The sequence below is a fragment of the Rattus norvegicus genome, chromosome 6 (genome assembly GCF_036323735.1).
Source record: "Rattus norvegicus strain BN/NHsdMcwi chromosome 6, GRCr8, whole genome shotgun sequence".
In the NCBI taxonomy this organism is placed as follows: domain Eukaryota; kingdom Metazoa; phylum Chordata; class Mammalia; order Rodentia; family Muridae; genus Rattus; species Rattus norvegicus.
The window spans coordinates 104132265-104154746 of record NC_086024.1 but is presented as its reverse complement, the minus strand read 5'-3'; the positions used below and the strand labels follow the sequence as shown (position 1 = coordinate 104154746).

The 22482-nt window shown below is 40.6% G+C and overlaps 1 protein-coding gene across 10 annotated transcripts in view; it reads right to left on the bottom strand.

Annotated features, from left to right (window-relative positions):
• Rad51b (RAD51 paralog B) overlaps positions 1–22482 on the bottom strand; it is a 544534-nt gene that overhangs the window by 219177 nt on the left and 302875 nt on the right. The window lies entirely within an intron of this gene.

Below are 22482 nucleotides of genomic sequence, written 5' to 3'. Positions count from 1 at the left end.
TCTTCTTCTTCTTCTTCTTCTTCTTCTTCTTCTTCTTCTTCCCCTCTCTCTCTCTCTCTCTCTCTCTCTCTCTCTCTCTCTCTCTCTCTCTCTCTGACAGCTGTTACACTGCAGGCACAACTTAAAATCACTTTTCCAGTAGAAGATTTGAATTATTTTCTGGTTCCCTGCTGCCTTTATTCAAATTCTCCCAAATGTTTTATTGAGGTCTTGATTTCTGTTTTACGATTTTGTTTTTTGAAGATACGATTCTGGTACCATCAGAATGTGGGTCCTTAACGTGCTGCAGACAGTGTATCGGAGCAGGGCAAGTGTTTTTTCCTCCATTTCTTCTCTTGCCTGAAATGCTACCCTGATGCAGGGAGAAATGATACGGGGCCTATGGGCTTTCTGACGTGTTTGTCTTCGTTATGTCTCTGCCTCCATTTCCTCACCTCTTCACATTGTCTCCTCTCATTTAAACAAGCACACTGCTGGGTTTACCTCCAGACCTTTCTTTACTGCTTTTGCTTTCTGCCCCGTCAGTGCATCTATAATGTTTACTGTGAGTGTGCTGTCAATGATGTGTCAGTAAGAGGTAGACTTCATTGTTTATTGGTCTTGTGTATCTATTTCTCTCTTTAATGTCATTCATTTCTCTTATACAACTTCTTAGGATTTCATTCACTAACATAGCAGCAGCAGCAGCAGCAGCAGCAACAACAACAACAACAACGACAACCGCAAAAGATTTAGGCAAAAATGTCTGTCTAATTTTCTTATCTGAAAAGATCCAGGTTCTTCCCCAAAGCAGTAAACACTGTCGTGTATCTCACACATTCACATAAACATACACATGCCAACGCTCACTGCAAGGGCTCTTACCCATTGATTTACAGGACCTTGTTGAGCAATGGCAGCTGCTGATTTTCACTGCATTGGCATGGAGGTGGCCTGGGAATTTTCCTTTTGGCACACAGGTCAGTAAACACACTGGGGATTTGCAGTAAAGACATAAGGAGCTTGGCAAGGGGGTGGTGGTGGTGGACTGGTGGCTCGGAGAAGGAAAAAGAAAGGGAACTTTGGAAAAAGGATCTGAAGTTACCAAAAAAGCAACAAATGAAGGAGGGAAAAAAGTCATATGAGATAAATATAGAGAAATGAAGGAGTAGAGAGAAAACACAAGTCAGGGGAAGGAAAGCAGAGTGGTTAAGGAAGAGAAAAATCAGGAGCAGAGGTAAAGAGAAAATAAGTCCTCTGCTTGGAAAAGGAAGCACGAGAGAGGCCATTCAGTCCTAAGCAAACACAGATGAGAAGGCATTCCAAATCAGTGCGTCACCTCTTTAAACCTGCTCTATTATTAGAATCTGCCATCCACAACCAGGCTTCTGGTTGCAAATCTTCTGGCCCATAGAAGCAGAAAGATTCTCGCTTGATTCTTTTGAAGTTAGTCACTTAGTCAAAGCCCTCACAGTCTATCATTCTACACAACTCCAAAGTGGGAAACCACCTGGATTGGACTTCTGACCATTTACCTCTAATGACTGGTCTTCATTCTGGCCTTCTATATATGGTAATGATGGTTGCTAAATCATATTCTGAGAATTTACAGCATTCATTCTATTCCAGATAACTAGTGGCCAATGATATATCTTGTTCATTGTTGATCTACATTGTCAAATTATAATGCAGACAAAAGGACCCTAAATCACAACCAAGAATCCCTATGCTGATGAGGCTTTAGGCAACTGCTAAGGAGGCAGAGCCTCTGTATAACCACTGTCAACTTCATTTGCCAAAAGACTTACTTTGCTCCTCACTGCAAAACTCCATAGTGAGCATCAAACTTCCTTCGAGTGAGATTCTAGTCTGGGCTTTGGTATCTATACTCATTGTGGCCGGTGCTGGTAAGAATACCTTGGAAGGTTATGAGGCCTTTTCCTGTCTAAGAGGTAGGTTTATAATCCAAGCCAGCCACTCAAACACATTTTTGAGAATCTAAATAACTTGGGTAGAAAACATCTGGATTAGATTCATCCTAGTAGTAGTAGTAACTGCTCTAGATCCATCCAGTATTATTCTTTCCCCACTAAGTCAGCCAAGGCGAGTTTTTTATTTTCAACCAAAAAGCCTAAACTAACACAATGTATGTTAGTGAATGAGAAAACCTTTACAAGATTGTCATAGAGTTGAATACCCTTTGTTACTCCTCAGCTGGCTCCAGGCAAGGTGTCCCTTTGTGCTCAGCCCTGTAAATCCAACTGAAAATGTTTAGGAGAGGAAAAAAAAATGCACTGACATGCTACAAAGAATATGAGTTGCTTCCACTTAGTCAAAACTAAAATCTTAGCATAAGACAAGGAAGGTGGTCCGGCCCATGATGGCACTCAGAATCTGGTCGTGAACCCCTTTTGAAATTCTAAGTCACTAGTAATTAGGTATGGCAGTCTTGAGAGTTGGATGGGGTATTAAGATAATATCTATGATACAACTCTGACTCTGTACCCAGATTTAAGAATTGCCTAGCTAAAAAGTTACAGGGAGCCCCACACTGGAGCTATGCACAGTAAGACCTGTCAGGAGACAAGGGGACGGAGCAGCTGAAATAGGAGCACTGTTCAGTAGAAGGCAAAGCAACTCAGCTGAACCTAGAACTGGAGACCAAGCCTAGTTTCTCCCAGCGCCCTGGAGATCTATAGCATTACTTTGAAAGCACATGTGACCTTGAAAATGGAATTGATAATGAAGATAAGTATGCTATAGACATCAATTAATACAGTTTTAACTGCACTGAGAATTGTCCAGAACTCTCAAAATGTATTTCATCTCTTGGTTCCTATCACTTACTATCCGAAAGTGCAACGTTCCCTCTAGGGAACAAGGCACCACCGGGAAAGTTTTATAAGAAACTCTAACTGCCAAGAATTCTATAGGCAGGCCAACACAAAAATTAGGCTAGTAATGATTTAGGTCTTTATTCGTGGCCAATAAATCACATTAGCTTGACCAGTGAGATAACCACAAGTCAACATAAAAGATTCAGATATATATGATACAATGCACAAGAAAATAACTACCTCTCAGTTATTTATAAGAGCTTATTAACAAGGGCGTTTTCAATTTATCTAATAGCACAAATATAACGTTATGTCTAAATATGCCTGTCAACTCTGTCCACCAACAAAGGGTGATATCAGCTAGCTTGTAATTAAGGTCTTTAGGGGCTCACAAACACATAGACTTTAAGAAGCTCTCTGTAAATTTGGAATTGCCACAGTATTTTTAGAGATTATTATATCTCTTTACAAACTGTGCTAGTTCCTAGGTTTTCAGATCAATAAACAGAGAAACCATACTGTAATTCCATGTTTGCTGTGTGCAGAAGGCTATGAAGGCAGGCAGAGGATGGAAAGGAACTTGGCAACTGCTTGCATTAAATTCTTTCCTTTTGCAAAGGACACATTTCATGTGAGATCCAGTCAGGAAGCAGTGATACCATAAATACCACATCTGGTCCATGGCCAGACAGCCTACACTACTGTGTCCAGAGGCCATCCCATCATACTGAATGCTTTACAATTAAATGGCTTGCGAGTGTGTTAGGTTCTCCCGCGTTCATCTCATTTAACATACATCTATCAAGCAAGTCTGCTTATGGCAGGAGATGCTACGGGTATGGTCACGAAATTTTCATACTGTGGAAAGGCAGGAGAACAAGCTCAAATCTTAGTAATAATGATTTAGAATCAATGAAACAATATATGGAACAGTTACCAGAAACAGTGAGTATTCCCACTATGCTAATACTTCTAATAAGTCCAGTAAATGATTCTGGACTCAGGTCCCCAGGTTAGAGATGCCCAGCCTCATCTGGAATGGGGAAGAGAAAATTATACTGCAAAGGATTATGGGCTTTGGACACTTGAGCTAAGGCACCTGGGTGTGAGTTTACATTCTGGCTCTGCTCTTTACTAGTTTGTGACCTTAGTTCTGACTAAATCTCACCTTCTTATCTATGAAGTGAAGATGCACTCTAGAGGGTCACTGTCAAAAACAGATACAATGTATGTAAAGCATTAGCTTATCTTGGCTTAGAGTAGGCCCCTAGTAAGGGCTAGTAGTTATTGTCACCGTGAGAGCAGAATAATATCTGTGTAACAATTCGATAGGAGTGAAACTGTAATGTGTTGTCTTACCATTTGATTAGTGTCCATAGTGATCCATGAAGAAGTTTCTTAAAATAATAATGCAGATCTAGGGATATGACTGTGGCAGAGTCTACCTACCACAGAGCATGGACAGGGTCCTGGGTTCAAGTTCCACTGCTACATCATCATCATCATCATCACCACCACCACCACCATCATCATCATCACCATCATCATATCATCATTGTCATCATCTCCATCATCAAACAACAGTAAGGATTTCAAGAAGTCATCAATTTATCTGCCATTGTCTTTAAGCAAGAATTTTTTTCTTTTTTTGAGACAGGGTCTTTCTATTTTCTGTGAACCAAAGTGGTCTTAGACTCACAATCTTTTCCCTTCCCTTTCCTACCATGTCCAGTAAGACCCATCTTAAAAGAATTGAGGGAGGGAGGGAATGGATGGGTGGATGAATGATAGACAGAGGTAGGGATGGGTGGATGGATAGATGGGTAGATACCATCAGATGGAAATTCAATCATTTCTCAATAGTTCACTCCAAGTTTGCCTGTCAGTTGATACTTCTCAATGTCTGTACTCAGTAACATTACAATATAGGATTGGTGTGTTTTCCTCAGGTGAGATGGGAAACAGTCAATATGGTCTCCTAAGTGGCTTTGTACACATAAAGACTGATATTAAATTGCCCTTTATCCTCCTTCCTTTCCATGCAGACTAATCCCAGTTTCTTTAAATTCCCTCATAGTTCTTTCCCAATCCTTTAATCACCTTTGTGGCTGAACTCTCAGCCACCTCTAGACTGAACTCCTCCACATTAATTATAAACTGCAGAACTGGGCACAATTTCCAACTATGGTTCTGAATGTCAACTGGCAAGATGATTGTGTCACGATTCTTCAGAATAGAAGTCTAAATTAGCACCTCATGATCATGCTTGGGTTTGCAGTACTGCAGAATCCACTTTAATCTAGCCAGAAAGGAGATTATTTATAGCATAGGAACAGAAATGTAAATGGCCTGCCTTTTAACTCTTAACATGCTTCTATAGGAACAGAAATGTAAACGCCCTGCCTCTTAACTCTTAACATGCTTCTATAGGAACAGAAATGTAAACGGCCTGCCTCTTAACTCTTAACATGCTTCTACTTTAGCAAGCGATTAGTAACTTTAATAAGAATCTGGATAAATAAGAAATAAGCAGAACAGGAACCTTAAAAAATGTAGCAAATATAAACACAAGGATCAGAAGGATGGCTCAGTGGGTAAGAGTGCTTGCTGCCAAGCCTAAGGATCTGAGTTCAATACCTAGTATCCACATGATGGAAGGAAGGAATCAACTCTTGCAAATTGTCCTCTGACCTCTACACATGGGTTATGGTATATGTATGTGTGAGTATATACACACTTTATATGCATTACTTGCTTAAAGATGCACATGCTTGCGTGCGCGCGTACACACACACACACACACACACACACACACACACACACACACAGGACTAGGTTTGGGTTGTATGTCATTCACTGCTCCTCCATTGGTACAAATAATTCACTGGTATCTAAGACATTTACTTCCCTGTCCTTTCCCAGTGTCTTTTGGGTTTGGCACATTTCCCCCCAAAATTTACAACATCCACAGAAATGTTTTTGTGGATTGTGCAACAGTAAGCCTATCTGTTCAAATGACTAGTTTTCTCCTGTGTTTTCTATATGTGCTGATGATACTTAAAATAACTTATACAGATCACCTTGTTTCTATTAAAAAAAAAAAAAAACAAGATCAGGTACAATGTTCTGAACCTAATCTTGAACATCAACTTAAAAATACTGTGTACATGTTATGCACACTCGGTACGCAGAGAGCTGGACAGACCACGGGCAGGGAGGATACCGTGAACCTGAAAGGCTTTTCAGAAGAAGTAACGTGGAAGCTGAACACTAGGAAATGGGTGGCATTTTGATCGGTGCTCAAGCTAAGGAAACACAGCAGGCAGAGGAACCTGAGCAGAGGCAGGCAGGGCGGCGTCCTGTGAGCTGACCAACATGACACTGACAAAGGAAGTGACTGGGAATGTGGGAAACTGGACCCTGAAGAGAGGCTGTCTTTACGATAATTTTTTCTAACTGTGTTCTTGAGAATCATCCAAGTCCTTCAAGAGTCAGGCCAGTTCAGTACAACCTCTGGAAAACAACTAATGAACAAAGGTCATGGGAAGGACGACACCGCATGAGTGAGTGGTTCAAATCCAAGAGTGGTCCGGAAACAAAAATAACCAGAGTCACTTGCCTTTTCTACTTTAAATAAGCTTACCCTATGTAGGTTCACAACCTTTTTGTTCATTCTACAGCAGGATTCCTTGGTCTTTCTTGGCAAACATGAGTTTCTTTGTCTGTGCTTGGGTGTTTTCAATAAAAAGAATAGCAAGAAATGTGGTTGAGGTTAATTTGTCATTTTTTTTCAGTGTGGGTTTGAATCATGGGTGATATCAGCACAGCTATAGAAATCAGCTTTGTCAGTTAAGCCTGCTCTCAGGCAGGAAGCAGCAGAGCATGAACCATAAACCACGGGAACAATGGCTAGGCTCAGGGGTTTGTTGTTCTCCGGATGTAATGACAATATGGAAAGTAGTCAACAGGGAATCCAGAGTGTATCCTCAGCAAGGCCACGGCAATGTCTTAAGTTAGGATTTTCTTTCTTTTCCTAATTTCTTTTTCCATAGAAGAAGGAGGAAGAGGAGGAGGAGGAGGAGGAGGAGGAGGAAGAGGAGGAGGAAGAGGAGGAGGAGGAGGAAGAGGAGGAGGAGAAAAGTGGTTGAGAAATCCCTGAGAAGAGTTTAATGCCAGGTATGTGGCTTAACTAGTTGAAAAGAATTATGCATTATGGTAGAATCTTCAGTCTATAACCCCTAAACAATGACACATGCCTGCTGGCTTAGATCATATAACAATCTCACTAATAAACCCAAGGTTGAAGGGCTGGACAAGAGTTGGCGTACTTGAAAGGCTGTGTGAGCACCACATGCACGTGCTCATAAGCACACACGTGTGTGAGTGTCCTTTCAATATAAAGTGAAGAGGTATAGAAAAAATTCCTACTTATCAGACATTTATTGAAAACATATGTATTCCCTTGGGGTAGAGAGAGATAATAAAAATGCATTAGGGTCTTTGTATAGGAGGGAACCCAAAGCAGAAAAAAAAGAAAGAAGCCATAGACATATGAGAGATATAAAGAAGGAGACCATGCTCCCAAACTGTGGCCTAGGGAATTGCATAAAGGCTTTCCTACTAAACAAGATAGGGATGTGTGAGAGGTAGTAGTCATTACAAGTCAAGATCAAGAGTTCTAACTTAAGCATCCAGGATATACCTAGAACACATGCCTTGGAGCGCAGAAGAACAGTCCAGAAGAGTCTAATCTAGTGGTCAAGGTCTGCGTTTGGTCAGAGTGGGAAGACGTCATTTGAGAGCCAAGAATGCTGGCCTGGACAATTTAAGAAGTATGTTTTGGGTAATCAAACGAGGCATAGAGGGGTTAAAAAAGGGGGGATTCCAGCCCTCACGAAGGTTTCTTTTTTTTTTTTTTTTTTTTTTATTAACTTGAGTATTTCTTATATACATTTCGACTGTTATTCCCTTTCCCGGTTTCCGGGCAAACATCCCCCTCCCCCCTCCCCTTCCTTATGGGTGTTCCCCTCCCAACCCTCCCCCCATTGCCGCCCTCCCCCCATAGACTAGTTCACTGGGGGTTCAGTCTTAGCAGGACCCAGGGCTTCCCCTTCCACTGGTGCTCTTACTAGGATATTCATTGCTACCTATGGGGTCAGAGTCCAGGGTCAGTCCATGTATAGTCTTTAGGTAGTGGCTTAGTCCCTGGAAGCTCTGGTTGCTTGGCATTGTTGTACTTTTGGGGTCTCGAGCCCCTTCAAGCTCTTCCAGTTCTTTCTCTGATTCCTTCAATAGGGGACCTATTCTCAGTTCAGTGGTTTGCTGCTGGCATTCGCCTCTATATTTGCTGTATTCTGGCTGTGTCTCTCAGGAGCGATCTACATCCGGCTCCTGTCGGTCTGCACTTCTTTGCTTCATCCATCTTGTCTAATTGGGTGGCTGTATATGTATGGGCCACATGTGGGGCAGGCTCTGAATGGGTGTTCCTTCAGTCTCTGTTTTAATCTTTGCCTCTCCCTTCCCTGCCAAGGGTATTCTTTTTCCTCATTTAAAGAAGGAGTGAAGCATTCACATTTTGATCATCCGTCTTGAGTTTCGTTTGTTCTAGGGATCTAGGGTAATTCAAGCATTTGGGCTAATAGCCACTTATCAATGAGTGCATACCATGTATGTCTTTCTGTGATTGGGTTAGCTCACTCAGGATGATATTTTCCAGTTCCAACCATTTGCCTACGAATTTCATAAACTCGTTGTTTTTGATAGCTGAGTAATATTCCATTGTGTAGATGTACCACATTTTCTGTATCCATTCCTCTGTTGAAGGGCATCTGGGTTCTTTCCATTTTCTGGCTATTATAAATAAGGCTGCGATGAACATAGTGGAGCACGTGTCTCTTTTATATGTTGAGGCATCTTTTGGGTATATGCCCAAGAGAGGTATAGCTGGATCCTCAGGCAGTTCAATGTCCAATTTTCTGAGGAACCTCCAGACTGATTTCCAGAATGGTTTTACCAGTCTGCAATCCCACCAACAATGGAGGAGTGTTCCTCTTTCTCCACATCCTCGCCAGCATCTGCTGTCACCTGAGTTTTTGATCTTAGCCAATCGCACTGGTGTGAGGTGAAATCTCAGGGTTGTTTTGATTTGCATTTCCCTTATGACTAAAGATGTTGAACATTTCTTTAGGTGTTTCTCAGCCATTCGGCATTCCTCAGCTGTGAATTCTTTGTTTAGCTCTGAACCCCATTTTTTAATAGGGTTATTTGTTTCCCTGCGGTCTAACTTCTTGAGTTCTTTGTATATTTTGGAAATAAGGCCTCTATCTGTTGTAGGATTGGTAAAGATCTTTTCCCAATCTGTTGGTTGCCGTTTTGTCCTAACCACAGTGTCCTTTGCCTTACTGAAGCTTTGCAGTTTTATGAGATCCCATTTGTCGATTCTTGATCTTAGAGCATAAGCCATTGGTGTTTTGTTCAGGAAATTTTTTCCAGTGCCCATGTGTTCCAGATGCTTCCCTAGTTTTTCTTCTATTAGTTTGAGTGTGTCTGGTTTGATGTGGAGGTCCTTGATCCACTTGGACTTAAGCTTTGTACAGGGTGATAAGGATGGATCGATCTGCATTCTTCTACATGTTGCCCTCCAGTTGAACCAGCACCATTTGCTGAAAATGCTATCTTTTTTCCATTGGATGGTTTTGGCTCCTTTGTCAAAAATCAAGTGACCATAGGTGTGTGGGTTCATTTCTGGGTCTTCAATTCTATTCCATTGGTCTATCTGTCTGTCTCTGTACCAATACCATGCAGTTTTTATCACTATTGCTCTGTAATACTGCTTGAGTTCAGGGATAGTGATTCCCCCTGAAGTCCTTTTATTGTTGAGGATAGCTTTAGCTATCCTGGGTTTTTTGTTATTCCAGATGAATTTGCAAATTGTTCTGTCTAACTCTTTGAAGAATTGGATTGGTATTTTGATGGGGATTGCATTGAATCTGTAGATTGCTTTTGGTAAAATGGCCATTTTTACCATATTAATCCTGCCAATCCATGAGCATGGGAGATCTTTCCATCTTCTGAGGTCTTCTTCAATTTCTTTCCTCAGTGTCTTGAAGTTCTTATTGTACAGATCTTTTACTTGCTTGGTTAAAGTCACACCGAGGTACTTTATATTATTTGGGTCTATTATGAAGGGTGTCGTTTCCCTAATTTCTTTCTCGGCTTGTTTCTCTTTTGTATAGAGGAAGGCAACTGATTTATTTGAGTTAATTTTATACCCAGCCACTTTGCTGAAGTTGTTTATCAGCTTTAGTAGTTCTCTGGTGGAACTTTTGGGATCACTTAAATATACTATCATGTCATCTGCAAATAGTGATATTTTGACCTCTTCTTTTCCGATCTGTATCCCTTTGATCTCCTTTTGTTGTCTGATTGCTCTGGCTAGAACTTCAAGAACTATATTGAATAAGTAGGGAGAGAGTGGGCAGCCTTGTCTAGTCCCTGATTTTAGTGGGATTGCTTCAAGTTTCTCTCCATTTAGTTTAATGTTAGCAACTGGTTTGCTGTATATGGCTTTTACTATGTTTAGGTATGGGCCTTGAATTCCTATTCTTTCCAGGACTTTTATCATGAAGGGGTGTTGAATTTTGTCAAATGCTTTCTCAGCATCTAATGAAATGATCATGTGGTTCTGTTCTTTCAGTTTGTTTATATAATGGATCACGTTGATGGTTTTCCGTATATTAAACCATCCCTGCATGCCTGGGATGAAGCCTACTTGATCATGGTGGATGATTGTTTTGATGTGCTCTTGAATTCGGTTTGCCAGAATTTTATTGAGTATTTTTGCGTCGATATTCATAAGGGAAATTGGTCTGAAGTTCTCTTTCTTTGTTATGTCTTTGTGTGGTTTAGGTATAAGAGTAATTGTGGCTTCATAGAAGGAATTCGGTAGGGCTCCATCTGTTTCAATTTTGTGGAATAGTTTGGATAATATTGGTATGAGGTCTTCTATGAAGGTTTGATAGAATTCTGCACTAAACCCGTCTGGACCTGGGCTCTTTTTGGTTGGGAGACCTTTAATGACTGCTTCTATTTCCTTAGGAGTTATGGGGTTGTTTAACTGGTTTATCTGTTCCTGATTTAACTTCGATACCTGGTATCTGTCTAGGAAATTGTCCATTTCCTGAAGATTTTCAAATTTTGTTGAATATAGGTTTTTATAGTAAGATCTGATGGTTTTTTGAATTTCCTCCGAATCTGTAGTTATGTCTCCCTTTTCATTTCTGATTTTGTTAATTTGGACACACTCTCTGTGTCCTCTCGTTAGTCTGGCTAAGGGTTTATCTATCTTGTTGATTTTCTCAAAGAACCAACTTTTGGTTCTGTTGATTCTTTCTATGGTCCTTTTTGTTTCTACTTGGTTGATTTCAGCTCTGAGTTTGATTATTTCCTGCCTTCTACTCCTCCTGGGTGTATTTGCTTCTTTTTGTTCTAGAGCTTTTAGGTGTGCTGTCAAGATGCTGACATATGCTCTTTCCTGTTTCTTTCTGCAGGCACTCAGCGCTATGAGTTTTCCTCTTAGCACAGCTTTCATTGTGTCCCATAAGTTTGAGTATGTTGTATCTTCATTTTCATTAAATTCTAAAAAGTTTTTAATTTCTTTCTTTATTTCTTCCTTGACCAGGTTATCATTGAGTAGAGCATTGTTCAATTTCCACGTATATGTGGGCATTCTTCCCTTATTGTTATTGAAGACCAGTTTTAGGCCGTGGTGGTCCGATAGCACGCATGGGATTATTTCTATCTTTCTGTACCTGTTGAGGCCCGTTTTTTGACCAATTATATGGTCAATTTTGGAGAAAGTACCATGAGGAGCTGAGAAGAAGGTATATCCTTTTGCTTCAGGATAGAATGTTCTATAAATATCCGTTAAGTCCATTTGGCTCATGACTTCTCTTAGTCTGTCTACATCACTGTTTAATTTCTGTTTCCATGATCTGTCCATTGATGAGAGTGGGGTGTTGAAATCTCCCACTATTGTTGTGTGAGGTGCAATGTGTGTTTTGAGCTTTAGTAAGGTTTCTTTTACATATGTAGGTGCCCTTGTATTTGGGGCATAGATATTTAGGATTGAGAGTTCATCTTGGTGGATTTTTCCTTTGATGAATATGAAGTGTCCTTCCTTATCTTTTTTGATGACTTTTAGTTGGAAATTGATTTTATTTGATATTAGAATGGCTACTCCAGCTTGCTTCTTCTGACCATTTGCTTGGAAAGTTGTTTTCCAGCCTTTCACTCTGAGATAGTGTCTGTCTTTGTCTCTGAGGTGTGTTTCCTGTAGGCAGCAGAATGCAGGGTCCTCGTTGCGTATCCAGTTTGTTAATCTATGTCTTTTTATTGGGGAGTTGAGGCCATTGATATTGAGAGATATTAAGGAATAGTGATTATTGCTTCCCGTTATATTCATATTTGATGTGAGGTTATGTTTGTGTGCTTTCATTCTCTTTGTTTTGTTGCCAAGACGATTAGTTTCTTGCTTCTTCTAGGGTATAGCTTGCCTCCTTATGTTGGGCTTTACCATTTATTATCCTTTGTAGTGCTGGATTTGTAGAAAGATATTGTGTAAATTTGGTTTTGTCATGGAATATCTTGGTTTCTCCATCAATGTTAATTGAGAGTTTTGCTGGATACAGTAATCTGGGCTGGCATTTGTGTTCTCTTAGGGTCTGTATAACATCAGTCCAGGATCTTCTGGCCTTCATAGTTTCTGGCGAGAAGTCTGGTGTGATTCTGATAGGTCTCCCTTTATATGTTACTTGACCTTTTTCCCTTACTGCTTTTAATATTCTTTCTTTATTTTGTGCGTTTGGTGTTTTGACAATTATGTGACGGGAGGTGTTTCTTTTCTGGTCCAATCTATTTGGAGTTCTGTAGGCTTCCTGTATGTCTATGGGTATCTCTTTTTTTAGGTTAGGGAAGTTTTCTTCTATGATTTTGTTGAAGATATTTACTGGTCCTTTGAGCTGGGAGTCTTCACTCTCTTCTATACCTATTATCCTTAGGTTTGATCTTCTCATTGAGTCCTGGATTTCCTGTATGTTTTGGACCAGTAGCTTTTTCCGCTTTACATTATCTTTGACAGTTGAGTCAATGATTTCTATGGAATCTTCTGCTCCTGAGATTCTCTCTTCCATCTCTTGTATTCTGTTGGTGAAGCTTGTATCTACAGCTCCTTGTCTCTTCTTTTGGTTTTCTATATCCAGGGTTGTTTCGATGTGTTCTTTCTTGATTGCTTCTATTTCCATTTTTAATTCCTTCAAGTGTTTGATTGTGTTTTCCTGGAATTCTTTCAGGGATTTTTGCGATTCCTCTCTGTAGGCTTTTACTTGTTTATTAATGTTTTCCTGTGCTTCCCTAAGTGTGTTCAGGTCTTTCCTGAAGTCCTCCAGCATCATGATCAAATATGATTTTGAAACTAGATCTTGCTTTTCTGGTGTGTTTGGATATTCCATGTTTGTTTTGGTGGGAGAATTGGGCTCCGATGATGGCATGTAGTCTTGGTTTCTGTTGCTTGGGTTCCTGCGCTTGCCTCTCGCCATCAGATTATCTCTAGTGTTACTTTGTTCTGCTATTTCTGACAGTGGCTAGACTGTCCTATAAGCCTGTGTGTCAGGAGTGCTGTAGACCTGTTTTCCTCTCTTTCAGTCAGTTATGGGGACAGAGTGTTCTGCTTTCGGGCGTGTAGTTTTTCCTCTCTACAGGTCTTCAGCTGTTCCTGTGGGCCTGTGTCTTGAGTTCACCAGGCAGCTTTCTTGCAGCAGAAAATTTGGTCTTACCTGTGGTCCCGAGGCTCAGGTTCGCTCCTCACGAAGGTTTCTACTTCAGTGTATATTTAAGAAAAAATATTTTTCTTAATGCTAACAGTACTTTTCAAATAGTTACTCTGTTTACTAAAGTGAGACAAGAAAATATACTATATACTTTATGTACCTATTTAGCACATTTCCTAAAGTTTAAATTTTTATTGTTTTTAGATTTATTTTTATTTTGTGTATACTCTTTTACCACCATGTATGTATAGATATTTCAAATGTTGGTGTCTGCAAAAGCCAGAAGAGAGTATCGGGTCCCTGGAACTGGAGTTACATGTGGTTGTGGGTGCTGGGAACCAAAGTCAGATCCTCTACAAAAGTAGCCAGTGCTCTTAACTACTGAACCGCTCTTAAACCCCATAAATTTGTCTTTAAGTTTATCAATATTAACTATAAAATTTGCCTATACTATTAGGGCATTGGGCTCTTTGATATCAGAGGCCACTATAGAGCATAATGTCTAGGCTTTACTTAAGACTGATAACTACAACTTACTAAATACATCCCATGTATTAGATATTGTTGTTCAACGTTTCATATAGGTTAGTTTATTTAAACACCACAATATGACTGCACAGTTGCCATTATCTCATTTTGTAGATGCTACAGTTTGGGGATACAATTGCTCCAGCAATGACATAATCAAGTTGTAAGCTCACATTCACTTCCTATATAGGAGTGAACCCATGTCCAGAAAAGTTCTCCAAATGTTTTTACATGTCCCCCTCCTCAGGTAAAGGAAACATCTCACCCTCATCAGAGACAACAGGGGAATTTCAGAATAACCTGGCCTCATCCATCAATCAGCTCCATCCAATGCCCCCCTACTCCCTGGATCATCTTAGGAAAGCAGTTATCCTGCTGAGGGAAGTGCTCTAAGACAAGGGAGCCTCTGTGTAGACTTTTGAGAATGCAAACTTTCAACTGAAAAGGAGTGGTTATATACATAGCATAATAGATGTACCGAAGGAAAATGAAATAAGTAACATTCTAGGTGGGATTCGTGCCCTCAGTATGTAAGCAGAATCTTGAGCAGTGAAATTTGGGATTCCAAAGGATCTAATTGGGTTGCAGAGTAAATATTAAAGGACTAAAGAAAATGTAAAAATCTCAAAATGAGTGGAGTACTTCCAGGAAATTACAGAGACTGTTGACGTGAAAGTAGCACGTGAGCACAATAAACGAAATGTCTGACAGCCACGTGGAGAAATGGCATCCGGTGACAAAATGAATGGAGTCCTAACTCATGACACAATGGGGGGAAACCTTAAAGGAGAGCAGCCAAATGCAGGGAGGGAGGGCGCTGAATGCAGCTCCATTTACTGAAGTGCCCAAACTTACAAATTTAAAAACTAGAAAATAGATGAGCGGTTTCTAGAAACTGGAGAAGAAATTGAGAGTGACTGCTAGTGGGCATTGGATTTCTATTTCATAGTGACAAAGACATTCTGGATTAGATGTTGATGATAGCTGAACATACTAGTCAATATCCACAAAGCAAATGCATGTTGTAGTATGTGAATTGGATCTCAGTTAAAAATTACAGTCTACCAATTCAAACAGGATGATGGGATTCATAAAGGGGATCACTTAGGAAACAAACAATCTTCTTATTCTTTTTTTTTTTTTAAATTCAGACATTGTAGATTGTAGTGTCATGTTCTGGAATCCAGATGTTTTAAAAGGAGAGCCATACGCTGATTAGAATAAGATGTATATGGAAGAATAAAGTACTGGAAATGATTCTATCTGAAAATCCTAAGTCAAAGGGATGATTCTGAACGTTTCCTCAGTATTCAAGGACAGTAAAGCAGAAAACAGCAAACAACTGCTTTCTGTCTTCTCCAAAGACAGAGCATAGAGGGCTCGAAAGGTAATACACTAAATTTTGGCAGACACAGGAAGACTGTCCTCATGCTGAGAGGGGAACAAAGGGCTTCAAAGCAGGATGTGGAGACCGGAGGACTTTCTAATAATGTAGTCAAGGGCTAGATAGATGGCTTGGTGGTTAAGAGCACTCGATGCTCTTGTAAAGGACCTGAGTTGATTCCCAGTACACATATGGCAGCTCACGAACATCCATAACCCCACTTCCAGGGCATTCAACATATATGTATATGGTGCACATATATACACAGGCAAAACATTCATACTTACGTAAAATAAAGTCTTAAAAGAAATATTAAAAGAATATTTTCAAAGCCGTATTTGTGAATGTGCTGTTGTACCACTTTCAAGGATGCTTTTCTTCTTTCGAACAGGAAGGTATGCTGTGAGCTAGGTGAAGTGCACAGGTTAAAGTCAGTTGAAAACACAATTCCAATTTTCTATTGTTTTTCTTTATAAAACCTCCCCACAAGAGAAAAGAATGTTAATTTTTTGCCTCAGAAGAGCTGAGTGGTCCCCATATTCAGGACGTAGGAGCTGAGTCAAGCACATGCACACTCTGGGACTTTCTTCATCCTTTTCTTTCTCTGTAGTTTTCCCCAAGGCTGAAAGTATCTCGTCGGCCAACTCCCCTGCACCTACCCAGTCTGTCAGCCTGAAGAGATGTTCCCACTGCCCTGACACCACACCAGTACTTAACTGCTCCCCAGGCAATGCCTATTATCGTCTTTATTTCTGATTGTGTAATCCTTCATGGCAGGTTCCATTAATGTACCTGCGCATCCCAAATCTAACACATCCCACCAAAAGTCCCACAGACTCAAACTCTGACGTAACATGCAAATTAGGTTATTGTCTACTCTTTCAAAATGAATTGTATTTTTATATAACTATGACTTTTTTCATAACTCTCAACTTTGTTTTTTATGCCTGAAGACTGACAAGTTAAGTGTTTAGCTCATGTCTGTACCTACAACTTGGGAGCAGTAGGCTGGAGGAGTGCTATGACTTTAAAGCTAGCCTGGACTACCAACCAATATGCTGATGTCATAGTTGCACATTTGAAACCCTGGTTTCTGTCACTTGGCTAAATAAATATTCGTTGATTGTAAATGTTAGTCCTGATTCTTCCTCCCAGCCCCATGTTCCCAGAAATAAGACTTAGACTCAAAATATATTTACAAATACCTTGGCCATATAGCTAGGCTCTTCTCTGACTAGATAAAACAAAATATCCCATTTACTCTAATCTATATTCTGCCAAGTGGCTGGTTATCTGTGCGTCCATCTCCTCATGTCTTCTTGGTGACTCTACTGCTTCTCTCTATCCCAGAATACTTTATCCTCCCAGATGGCCCACCTCCCATTTCCTGTCTAAGCCATAGAGCATCGCCTTTTTAATTGACAGGTGATGCATCCATACAATACATGAGATGTTCTCTGTATAGTTGATATTAATACAGCATCAATTGCACTCATGCTCAGACAACAACAAAATCAAGACATGACACAAATAACACTGGGCTTTCCAACAAGCACATACTTCTCTAACACCTGTCCTCCAAAGGATCCCAAACATCACTGGCTGTTACATCAGAGCCCATGAAACAGACTGCCAACTGCCTGGGCTACTTCAGCAAAAGTTGACAATTCTCCTTGCTAAGGCTGGCACGTTAGACCAGAAACAAACCAAGCAGTATTAGGACCATTTCTTTAACCTGTGGCACTCACTTGGAAGTGGATGGGTGTGGGGACAACATCTTTACACTTTACAGTCCAGAACAGAACAACTGTTAAATACATTCTTTGCTCCAAGGCCTGGGTCAGCGACACATCAACTTTCCTTCTGCTGCTCCTTTTTATCAGCAGACGTAACGCGTGCTCCAATTTCTTTTTAGTGTTGTATGACATGTCTTATAAATAGTGTGAAGTTGGTTTAATTACATGGCATTAAATTTATATCCCCATTACGTTTATAATCTAGATACCTGTAACAGATAAGGAACAGTTGTTAACTACTGTGAGTTACTGAGAAACCCACTGAGGCCCTCTGCTGTAAGACTTCCTTTAAGCAAGGACTTGCTAACATACATAAAGTTGTCCTTTCAACATCAAGCAGACACTTCAGACCCTAGACCTAAAGTCTTCTACGGCTTCCTCAGCTTTAGAATAATATTGTTTCCATGAAAGACCAGCTCTGCTCTACAGTCCTTTCTCCTTCCTCCACAGAGACTCTGAAAGTGAGACATATCCGAATTAATGTCCCATGGCCACATTGTGAATACCAAACACAGACAGGAACTGTGTTTCCACAGAGGTCCTCGATTCTGACTGGGTTAAGAGCCCAGCTCTCCACTGGACAGATGGAATCAGAACCCACTTCCTGCTAGCACAGGTGCTCATCACATGGTACTAACAAACTTACGTTTTCAAACAAGGGCCACAATTCACTTTCCTTCAAGAGTTAGAGCTGTATTGACCTGAGTTCCTGAGATCTACAAGTACTAACACTGCAAGTACCAGAGAAGGACTTTCTTTTAAGCAGGGAGGGATGGAGAATGGCTGAAAAGCAGCAGTGAGGAGTAAAGACATGTATATGAACACATGTGTACCGGCATACACACATACACATGTATGTACAGGCACAACACAGACACACATGTATGCACACATACATAGAGACACACAAAAGCAAAGGAACCATTGGGAAGATAGGAAGTTAATGGCAGCCTCACTTGGGGAAACCTAAGGACATGTCACAGCACTTGGAAAATGCATTTTAGACTCCAAAGTATACTTCATTTGAGAGAAGCCATTAATATTCTTTGAGACTGTTTCCTTCTTCATCAAGTTTAGCTAACAATACCTATGTTCTAGCACTACATTGAGGGCTGAGGCAAATACACACATGGTATCCACACTACAGTTCATTACCAACAAATACTCAACTACCTTTGCAATGTACTCTTTCCAGCGTTAGCTTCACCTTATACAGAAACAAGTTTTCGATAGCTGTTGGCAATGCATTTAAGGTCCCTCTTCTAGGGAAAGGCGGAGCTGGAACCTCCAAGCACTCTGTTGATGCCAAAGGTTAGGCTGAGCTCCTTCCATTGAACCCCAATGACGATCTTACTTCTTTCTCTACTACAGTTGAGAACTAAGCACATTGAGAAACATACTGCCTCTGGCAATGCCAAAAGCACTAAAAGAGGGGGACCTGGCATGGATTCACATGTGAATCATTATTGTACAAGAACCGTGTACACTCTGCAGACAGGAGACAGTGGAGAACTGGGCTATAGAGTTGACAGGCAAGTGACCCCATGAGAGCTGAGAGTCTGTGGTTCGGAAAGATGATGTGGAACGATTTCTCTATATTACTAGGACAACTCGGCTCTTCTTTCACTTGCTAATTCTCTGTTTCAAAGGAAAACAAGACAAACTAAAACAATAACAACAAAAACAGCTAATGAAGACTGGTGAAGCAGCCACATGATGTAGAGCCGTGCTACGCAGTCTAAAGACACAGGCATTGGAACTGTCAAGGCCAGAAGGCAGCGAGTGGCCTTGACAATAATATAGCAATTGGGAGTGTGGAACTGAGAATCAGAAAGCTCTGGGTCTGATTCTGGTTTTTCTAGTTAGCGCTGTATGATGTTGAGCAGAGTTGCACTTTGAGTGGCAGCTTCCGTGTGGCAAAATGGGGATAATACATAACTGATGGAACAAGTGCAAGAATCCAATGCCCTATCAAAGGTGGTGAACACATTAAACTGGTAGTATGGCAACTGCTGCCCCATCATTCTCTGCAATCTGTGCTTGTTTCTGAAATAGGGACAATTACACTTGTTTTACTTCTTCTGCTTTACTTTTTCTAACAGCACCATTTTAAACAATACACACTTTATAAAACAGCACTTTATAAAATGTAAAGAATGTGGAAGAGCACAAGGTTGCTGCAAAGACAACTTGGGAGTGAACTGAATAGTCCTACCTGTCATTAGAAGTAAGAGGGAAACATTAATCTTCTTGGAAAAAAAGCTGAAAGAAACAAACTGTTCTATATGTTCTCAGAACCCTGAGTTCTTTTTTCCATAATATAACTGGAATCCCTGAGGTTTGATTTAATTTACAGTCTAAAGGGAAAACCAGAACAAAGCTGAACCAGAGAGAAGGCTGGCTTCATGGACTGTCCACAAGCCTGGGGAATTGGCCCTACAGCACAATGTAATAAAGAGGCTTACCAACTGAGTCCTTGGGGAAGGATCCAGCTATATTTGTTGCATGTGGGCACCAGAGCCCAGAAGTTGGCCTCTTCTGTTCTTTGAGTGCCATATGCATAAGTTTGTAGACTGTCATTCCCTTTAACTCAAAACACCAGTGAAGAAACAGTTGGAGCAAAGCCTCTTGAGAACATGACAAGCCACAACACTCAGAACACTGACCATCTTCCATTGTTCAAAGGCCCGTAACTATTGACTTAACTGTTCTGTTGTTTACCAATGTTCATCATAACGGATCTCAAGAGAGCCAGGGTAGTTATAGGGGTGGTTATAGATCATCTAGATGCTTCTCTCCCATATGCCTGAAGAGTCTTTTCACCCCATTTATAGACAGAAGCCTAACATATCAAGGACAAAATTACTTGGGGCTTGGTGACAAATGCCAGAGGTAGCACATTCCTCTGCTCTAAGGTTTCCATGAAGGGCCACTTACTGGAATAATACACCAATCTTTTCAGAGGTTTTCTCTAGGGAGTCCAGGAAGGATTTCTTTTTTACATTTATTTTATGTAATTTTAAAAAGTATTTCAAATATGAATACTGTGCTTACATGATCTCTGTCCCATTCTCTCCCTCTCCAACTCCTCCCACGTCCTCCCTCCCAGTCTCTCTCCAATGTGTGACTCCTTAGTTATCACTGTTATGTTTTTGTAGAGCTGAGAACCTGGCTTCCCTCTTACACAGAGCACAGTCATCAGCAGATGACTCCTGGCTTCAGACTGCATAATTCTCTTCCTCAGCTCTGTCCTTGCAAGACAAAGCTTGTTGTGACGCAGCTGGCAGCCCAACTCCAGGAATGTTTAACCAGGGAAGAGAAAGAGAAGAGCAACAAGGGCCACACCTACAACATGGTTTCCCTGGGCTAATGTTGCCCTCTTGTTCTTAGTCACTTTAGTGTCTGCATCTCTTTCTTCAAGGAGAGAATGCGGAGAAAAATAAGACTCTGGCCTTCTTAAACACCAAAATAACCTCCACTCAATGTCCTCTCTCTCTTCTTCTCCTTGTCTTCTCCCCCTACCCCACTTAGAGCACAGCACTGCATTCTAATAATGTACCTGAGATTCATGCTGGCCCTTACTCTTCACAAAGTACATGGACAGTAGTGTTTCTAACTCAGGTGCCTGTTTACTTGCATTCTGAGACTTTCCTCCATTTCTTGGTATCAAGCAAAACTTCCTCCTAGTCACCCTGGTCTGACTCCAATCAGTTACAGGACTGAGTAAAGGACCAACATCTCTTTGTCTCTTTATTTTCTTCTACGATAGAATGTTTAATCATGTGTGTCTCAGAGGATCACTGTGAGGACTCAGTGAGTGAAACTTTATTCACAGCACTCAACATTCTACTCAGCACACAGCGAGTGCTTGACAAATGTCAGTGATATGCGTTAGTGGCAGATCTGTTCTCCAACCTACACAGAGGTAAAACTGCAGCCTTGTTGGACTTGCTAGTCTCCTCTTCTAACCTTGAGTCAACCATATGTTATAGGAACACATATTCAGAGCATCCATCAAAAATGTAATTGAGAAAACTGGTCAGCAAATGGATCCCTGAGGTTTACCATGATGTCTTTTCAGATGGACAGCAACCCATCACTTAGCTCAAAATCATCAAGATGCATTTGTTCAACCAGCTCTGAACCTATTTAATCATCCTTGACAACATAACAAGAGTATCAGCCACAAGACCCTAGAAATAAGAATCTACCCTTTAGTCAAGCTGTGAAGGAATAAAATGAGGCTAGAAATAGGAATGGTTTGCTTCGGGAAAGTGTGGATTGTCTCCAGAATATTTTCCTCATGAGTAATCATTTAATGATGCTAAACTTTTCTAATGATCAATGCTCTTCAGGTTCTAGAATGCCCCTTCTACTTCCCCACTCTTTTCAAAATCGGAATGATGCCTACCCTTCTTCAATGTTCTGGACCATAACTTATTGCTATAGTATCTCATAAATGTGTTCACATCATAGCAGCTCAGGCTCTACTTTGTCTTGTGGTTCTGAAGGAAAGACCCAGCACTGAGTGAAATCCAGTCTAATTTGCTGACCATCCAACAGATACACAGGGTGGCATTTACTTTGTTTTACTGTGGATGTCAATGACAATGACAAAGACAACAGCAGTTCTGTCAGACTCTGTCCCAGCATTTAAAACACATGAACTAATTTTCATAAGGAATACTTTGAAGTGGCTGTTCTGACATTTTGTTTTACAGAGTGGGAATAAGACATAGGTCAGATAGACTGCAAATGGCTGAGTATTCCAAAGAGTAATTAATTCTAAAGTCCAAGTTTCCAACCAATCATTAGTAGTAGTATCTCCTTTGTGAATAAAGGACACCATGTTGGCTGTGTAAGCTAGAAAGCTAGGGTCCAGTCTACATCCAGCAGGCACAGAAGTTTTTTAACAATCCCACAGTTTTGTAACTCACCTTACACAGAGTGTTTCTTCCTAACAAGTTCATAGGAAATTGGTCTGGTAAGCCAGAAGTCAGTCTATTGATCTTCAACGAATATGTATCTCACTCAGATCAGATAATCCTGACAGTATGACCACGGTATTTCTCCTTTTAGATACCTTTCTACAAAAGACAAACTGTAACTAAAAGCTATTCGAATACAAGCAG